Here is a 7,819-nt window from a genome sequence, read left to right as displayed (position 1 = left end):
TTTTTTTTTCTCAAAATTGTTTTCAATTAAATTTCTAACTAATTTTTTTACAATTTTATTATTATTATTATTTTCATTAAATCAAATTAAAATAAATTAAATTAAATTAAAGTATAAATAATAATTATATTTATATAAAAATAAGAATCCTCCTCAAATGTACTTTTTTTGACATTTATCACTCATTATCTTATTTAACTTTAACAAGGAGAGAAAATCATTCAATAATGTAGATTATGGTCCATTATTAACACATGCACCTATAATTGACATTGTTATAGTCATTACTATCCCATATTTATACTTTTTACCACCTTATCCATTTTTAAGGCTGGACCATATACCTAGTTATTTATAAATTATTTAAGACTACTTTTTCTCTCATAAAGGATCTTTTTTTCCTTATCCAGATGGGTCGAAGGTTATCATGAAAAACTCAAATAGCCAATACAATCATTTGCGACAACCTTTAGTAACGTCAACTTGCACCTAATTCTTTTGATGTTATATTTTCTTTTTCGTCTTTTAAATCTTAATAGATTCTAAAGGGAGAACATTAAAAGGGCATGACTAGGCTTATCTCTCATACAATAGCTATTTTTGAAGAAAATTCAGAGTGTCTCTACTTATCTCCCAAGAAAAGCCTCAAAGGTAAGGTCATCACCTGTTGAACAACTATGAACTTTATGGCAGTGAATTGCAAAAGATTACTTCGTTGTTCTGCAATGCAATTTATATTGTATACACTTTTAATCTTTCTAATATATTTATTTTCAAAATCAAAATAACTTGTCATTTATTAAAATTATGTTTTATAAGTTATAGTCGTTGAGCCTATCAGTCCCAATAAAGCTCTTTGTTTTGGATAAAATTCTAATGTTTAACTTAATATTGTCCATAGGTCTTCTAACTAGATTATTATTACTATATTTACAGAGTTAGGTAATATCTTTCGGATATTTTATGGTCTATATAGACCACCATATCTTTTCATTAAATTAATTTTTATATTATTAATTCTTTCAAATAGAAGCATCTTTCTTATAACCTTGGCTACTTATATAGTGTAAAGATCTAGAACTTAAGGAAATGGAAATATCAAATTGCATCAACTATAAATGTAAGCAATTTAGAATTTAGAGTTTATATTCTTTACACAGTAAATCAGAATACTCAATAGAGTTACAGAAATGTTCTTTTAACAGAATAAATAATTAAAACAAAACGAAATAAAAATTCTATGGGGCTAACCTCTGCTGGGCAACTCTGATGGGGTCCGGGAGGTAACCTTCATTCGCAATCCTCCTACTGTTCAGGATCTGAATCTTAATCTTCTTGATCTGTAATGGTCAAATAAGAGAATGAACTACACTGACCCAGTAAGAATATCACACTTAACACCGATACGGAAAATGGAAGATTGGTAAAAAAAATCATAAAATAACTAATGAAGTCATTTGCTTTCTTAAATAAATTCATTTAATATAAAAAACCCAAGTTTCATACTTACCCTTACAAGTTTTCAAAACTGGCCAATGAAGTCAATAACCCTAATCATATTTTGATTTCGTATTCAAATAAGTAATAACAATAAATTTACCTACTTACCAGTATCTTTGAGGGTCCATATGGATATTTTCCTACGTGTGAACTCAATATCTAATTTTTCGATTGACTAACCGTCTTCATACCCCGTCCGGTAATGGGCACCAAACATACCACCTCCTCAATATCTTGTCCGGTATGAGGTAAAGTATACCTCCAAACCCCTTCCGGTATAAGACTTCTCAGTCCCGTTCGATGTAATATTCACGGTAGAATTTTTCCTATAAATTGGATTCGTACACCCTTCCCCAGGGTACCTAATAAACCTTTCATCCACAAATCTACATTATCAACTAATCACATCACATACCAGCATCTCATTTATACAAATCAACTGTAAATCATGCAAATAGACAACACATAAAATTAAAAAAATACAATTAGAACATTTATTTTAGATCAATAAATGGATATGGATAAAACAGTTACATAAAATAATAATTAAAAAAGTAATTAAAATCAATAAATTAAAACATCTGATATAACGATAAATAATTAAGATAATATATAAATAAATATACAATACAGATAAACTATATACTAACCAGTTTCGGCTCCACTTGTGACATGTAATAAATTTTAGAGTTTTTTTAATTTTCACAAATACAATGTTATTGATTATTAAGCTTCAATTTACCATGACGAAGAAAATGGTAAAAGATTCTTACATCGAATGGGTGTCCGAAACATCGAACATTTCACTGCGTCTCCTGACGGTTCCCGAATTTTCTAAATTTTTCTACGAAAATTAAAAATACGCATCATCTATCCAAAATTCAAAAGGCTAAAATAGGTATTTTTAAACTTTCTCGACCAATTTAGGGTTTCAGCACGACGCCACCATTATCGGCTCTGCCGACCACGGCGGTGGTTCCTCTCAGCCTGGCTGGTTTAGACTGGTTTTATCCGATTTTGGCCGATTTTATATGAAAAGCTGCAAAAAACAAAGTTAGGGGGCCTTTATTGGCTGGAGAAGGAAAAATCGAACCCCTACCGGTAAAAAAGTCTCCGGGTGCGATGGCTCCACCGTTCCTCCTTTGCGGTCGGGGTGTTTCTTTGACTAACCTATATAAGAACAAAACGAGAGTCACGATGATTAGAAAATTGAAGGGAACAAAAAACAGGAAGGGGGTTAACGGAGAGGTTTTCGGGTTACGACTGCATGGCTCTACCGAGCTCTGCTCTTATTTTTCAGCTCATCCACTGATATTTTTTGCTCTGATATGGGTGTTGGGAGGTTCAAAATTCAATTCCAAGTGGAAGGAGAAAGATTTTAACTTCTTTGGCGTCGGTGATGACTCCGGTGCAATGACGACAGTGTCCCTCCGGCGGCTGATCTTCCCTCTGGCCGCCCTTATTCTTCTTCTTCGGTTAGTGGTTGTCAGTTAGGGTTTTAGCACTGACTGAAGAGAGATTTAAATACCTCTCTTCCCCCTGATCATGGCCATTCATCTGTGTCGACATGGAGAACTGTCCAATTATTGCCTGTTTAGGCCGATTATGTGTGCAAATTTGAACCGTTCATCGCGATTAAATCTAGTCGTCTGATCGCATCTGAAGAGGAAACAGATCTGAATCGTTCCTGCACACGAAATGCAATCTGGGTCGCTGGATCACCTAGGCACATGGATAACCCGCGTGGAACTGGTGTTAGCGTGTCCACCACGCGACGCGTTCTGACTCGCCGCACTGTTGACGTGGCCGTCTCACGTTGTTGTATTTTTTTAAATTGTATTTTTACCCAGTTTTTCATATTTCTTTTCGAATAGATCATCTCTTATTTCTATTTTAGCCCTGATTTTTGAAAATATTTATAAATGCATCGAAATTCTAATTTTCAACAAAATTTTAAAACATTTAAAATTAATTATTTTAAATATATCTTTTCTATTAATATTAAATTATCCTGAGCCAAATTTTTGAGCCCGAGTGTTACATATAGAGACTTTAACCAAATCCTTGCTATTGATAATAGAAACTATATTTAGTAGGTCATATATTAATAGTAAGGAATTTTAAGGTTTTTTGATAAAATGGTTCTAATTGATTTGATTTATTTGGCAATCCATATATATGTAGTTAAAAAAGATGTAAACTTGCTAAATAGAAAGCTTATCTAGTTAGAACTTAAAGACCATATTTTAAATGGCAAGTTCAAGGGGATAACAACATTTATTTCTCTTATCTTTCCACCATTATCAATTGGAAAAGGAATTATATTAATATAATTATTGATCTGGATGACATTATCTCACTGACCCTAATGAAATTGCATATCATTTTATTGATCAATATGAAAGGTTTTACTATAGTGTTTAGTCGGCTTTATCTTCTAAGCTATAACAACTTTTTTTTTCCTGTATAACTGAAGAAGATAACAAGGAATTGCTTAGAATCCTCTTAAGCTTCTATAGTTTTCCTAGTGTTATGGAAATAAATTCTTGAACTCAATCACACTAAAGTAAAAAATAGAAAGAAAAGAACATAAGATTTTTACGGAGTTCAACAATGTGCCTACATTCACGAGTAAGACCGACAAGAAAGTATTTCACTATGATCAAATGAGAGTACATCATTAGTAAGTTAACAAATCTATTTATAGAGAGATTAATAGAGTTTTTTTCAAACAAATATTCTCTAGGATACACATATAATATTTTCCAAGATAAATATAAATTTTTTTTAAGATATATATAAAAATATCTACTAGGATAAACATAAACTATCTATTAGAATATAAATAAATATTACCAAAATTCAAGCCACATCAACACTTAGTTCTTAAGATGTTGATCCCAAATAGTCCTATGATTACAAAAAAATTCAAAGTCCTTTTATCAAGCTTTTTGTCCTAAAGTAGACTAAGTCATCATTAGATTTGTCCAAGAATTCTTTCAATCATTTCTTCTTGAGAAAATGAATCAAACACAAATAGTTTATATTCATAAATGTCTTGGCGCTATATTTATTAAACAATTTCAACTAATTTTACTTTATAGTGTGTCCAATAAGATAGTTACTAAAGTTTTTATTTCACATTAAATGTCCATTTTGTAGTTAATTAAATATCCATTTTAAGTAGTTTTTGGGAAAGATGTAGAGGATGTGTGGCCCTCAAATGGTGATATGTGGTAGATCTTTCCTATAATGACATGAAATGTTCTCTTATATAGCCTTATTAGCATGCAATTTTATTTGAGGTAATTTAACTCATTCATCAGTTTATTTCTACTATGTCATTTTAGATTAACATAAATAAAAAGTTAACTAAGTGTTTCAAACAAGAACATGGATTAAAGTAGGGAGATCCTCTTCATTCCAGTCTATTTATTCTTTACAGAGAATGCTTACAAGGCTTTTTGCTAATAATGGAATGGAGGAAAAAATATCCATGGCATTAAAACACATATTTTAAATCATCTTCTATTTACATATATATTATTTATTTGTATATTTTCAAACCATAAAAGAGGAAATTGCTACAATTATGGATTGTTTTAACAAAATAGTAGCTAGTTTAGTCATTGTATCAACAAAAATAAATCTTCATTACTTTTTGTTTTAAAGTTCACTTTTATGCAAGAAAAAGTTTAACTCCTTACTTGTTTCTCTTTTAGCTAAGTGACCTTTAAATATCTTAGTCTACCATTACTTTACAATAGAGTTTCTTTAACTATTTATGAGGAAATTTTACACATCATAAACCAAGCTGTCCGGTTGGAAAAAGTAAGTTCATTTCATTTGTTGGTAGAGCTACATTGATTAAATCAACTTTAAACTCAATTCTTATATATATATATATATATATATTTCTTTACCTAAAGTTGTATAATACTAAAATGGATAAAATAATAATAGACTTTTAGTTCAAAGATGAATAAAGAAAATGGAGTCACACCCATTAGTTGGGAAAGTCTTTTTAGGCCTTAGAAATTAGAAAGGTTATTTTTAAATGATTTAAAGACTTTAATATGTCCTCCATAGGTAAGTTAGATTAGGTTTTACTATCTAATATCCCAAAACCTTAAATTTATCTTCTTATAGCCAAATATCTTTCTCACACAATTTTTCTAAGAGTTCAAGTTAAAACCACAAACTCTTATTTCTTTAAGAGACAGTTTAAGTCCCGATCTATTCTCATAAATGAAACTTGTCTTCATTTAGGTAATGGTGAGATCATAAATATCCAGAGGATACTAAGATCTCTAGCATTCTTAAATTCAAACTGCCCTTGAATCTTAATTGTAGATTCATGAAGTTATTAATCCTATGATGATGTCATGGCATATACCCAGTTTAGTTTAGGGTTTTGATTTGAATATCATTAGGTTATAAAAAGGTTAGACATATTTTTCATATATATTATATCTAAATCGACTCACTCTTTCTTTTATAACACACTTGTTCATAATAAGTGAAAATTTAGCTTGCTCTATTTGGAATTATTTATGGAGTGTCTATATCCATGGATAACAAAAAATGTTTTGGTGGACAGGTCTTAAATGAAGTCTTCCTAGCATCATATAAACATAGATATAATTTCAAATAAGTGTTTTCTTTATAATATTTAGCAAAAACTTAATATTTTTTATATTCATTATCTTCTTACTGGACTAATATGGATTTATTTAAATAAGGTTTAAATATAGACTTTCTTCATCTTGAGTCAATAGATTATATACTTCATTATATATTTAATATGATAAAATTATCCAAAATTTTAAAATAATTACGTAAAAATATTTTAATATATACTTTTAGATTTGAGATGATATTAGAGAAATAATGTTAGGTTAAGAGAACTTATTTTCTCGTGTGAGCAAACCTTTTGATGTTTTCATCAATTCAAGCCTCCTTCTATGTTGTGTTACTAAAGTTTTTATCACTAAAAAAATTTTCTCATGCGACCTTGAATGTGTCATTAATAATAATCATTATAAAAATTTTCCTGTTATCTTTGTAGCAGCCCCGGTAATTCAAAAAAATGGAAATTATATTATAAATGTTAAATGCGGAAGCGAGATCAAAATTTCAGTTAACATCCCTTACACGAAGACCAAAAACGTACTTAAAGTATAAAAGATTAAACTAACTAAGAGAGAAACTCGAAAATAAAACTATGAGTATGACTACAGAGTCTCTAGGCATCCCCTTCGTCGTCCTCATGCGGAACGGGCTCGGGAACCATGTCTTCCTGATCTGAAATGGTTAAATAAGGAGTGAGCTACACTAGCCCAGTAAGAACATCACGATATCTCACCGTCACAAAGGTAAAGGTGGGTAGAAAAACACAAAAGACCAATGGAGCATGATTTACAACAAATCCTTTTTATTTATGATAAAACCTTTACCATCCACTTACCTCGGTGGAATTCGTGAAGCAATATAAGAAAACAATAACATTATCACAAACATGGAATAATATAAGCTGTAAAACATAGCACTTATCACGCCTTTTGTAATTCAATCATTATACAACATATCATTTTCTCATTTACCAGCCTACTAGTATCCATGGGGGTCCATAGGAGTCCCACTATCCGTTAACCTTTAACATTCATAATCAGTTTCCAGGGCCGTCCCCATACCCCGTCCGGTATGGGCGCCAAAACCATAAACCTCAATACCCCGTCCGGTATGAGGGTGAAACGGGCCGTCCCCATACCCCGTCCGGTATGGGCGCCAAAACTATAAGATCTCCATACCCCGTCCGGCATGTGAGACCACAATCCCGGTAGGGTTCCCTACAGACCCGGTCCGTCCACCATCTCTCAAGATATCTAGTCAGGCTGACCCCATCATACAATTATCAGTCTACACAATCTTTCATTTTCCTTTTCCTCAATAAGCATCATCAATTCACATTTAAACAAGCAAATCGTAATTCATGCCAAACAGACAACATACAGTATCAGTTCTTCAGTCTTTCAACCCATAATTAATAAAACAGTAATATATGCACTCGAAACTATAAAATGAACACATCAAACCTCATAATGCATTTAAAGCTGTAAAACAGGCCAAATAACAGTAAATCATCAATCACACTAGACTCGGGCTCCATTAGCAACCTTAAGCAATTTCACACATGCGTTAATTCAAGAAATACCGTTTTATCATTTTGAACTTTCATACCGTGATAGGAAATAGGGTGAGGGGTCCTTACTTGTTTTCAGGATCCAAATACGATTCACAGTGCGCCTACAGGCCGTCC

Source organism: Carica papaya, chromosome 6 (assembly GCF_054855325.1).
Source record: "Carica papaya isolate Zhongbai chromosome 6, ASM5485532v1, whole genome shotgun sequence".
Lineage (NCBI taxonomy): Eukaryota > Viridiplantae > Streptophyta > Magnoliopsida > Brassicales > Caricaceae > Carica > Carica papaya.
This window is presented reverse-complemented; position numbering follows the sequence as displayed.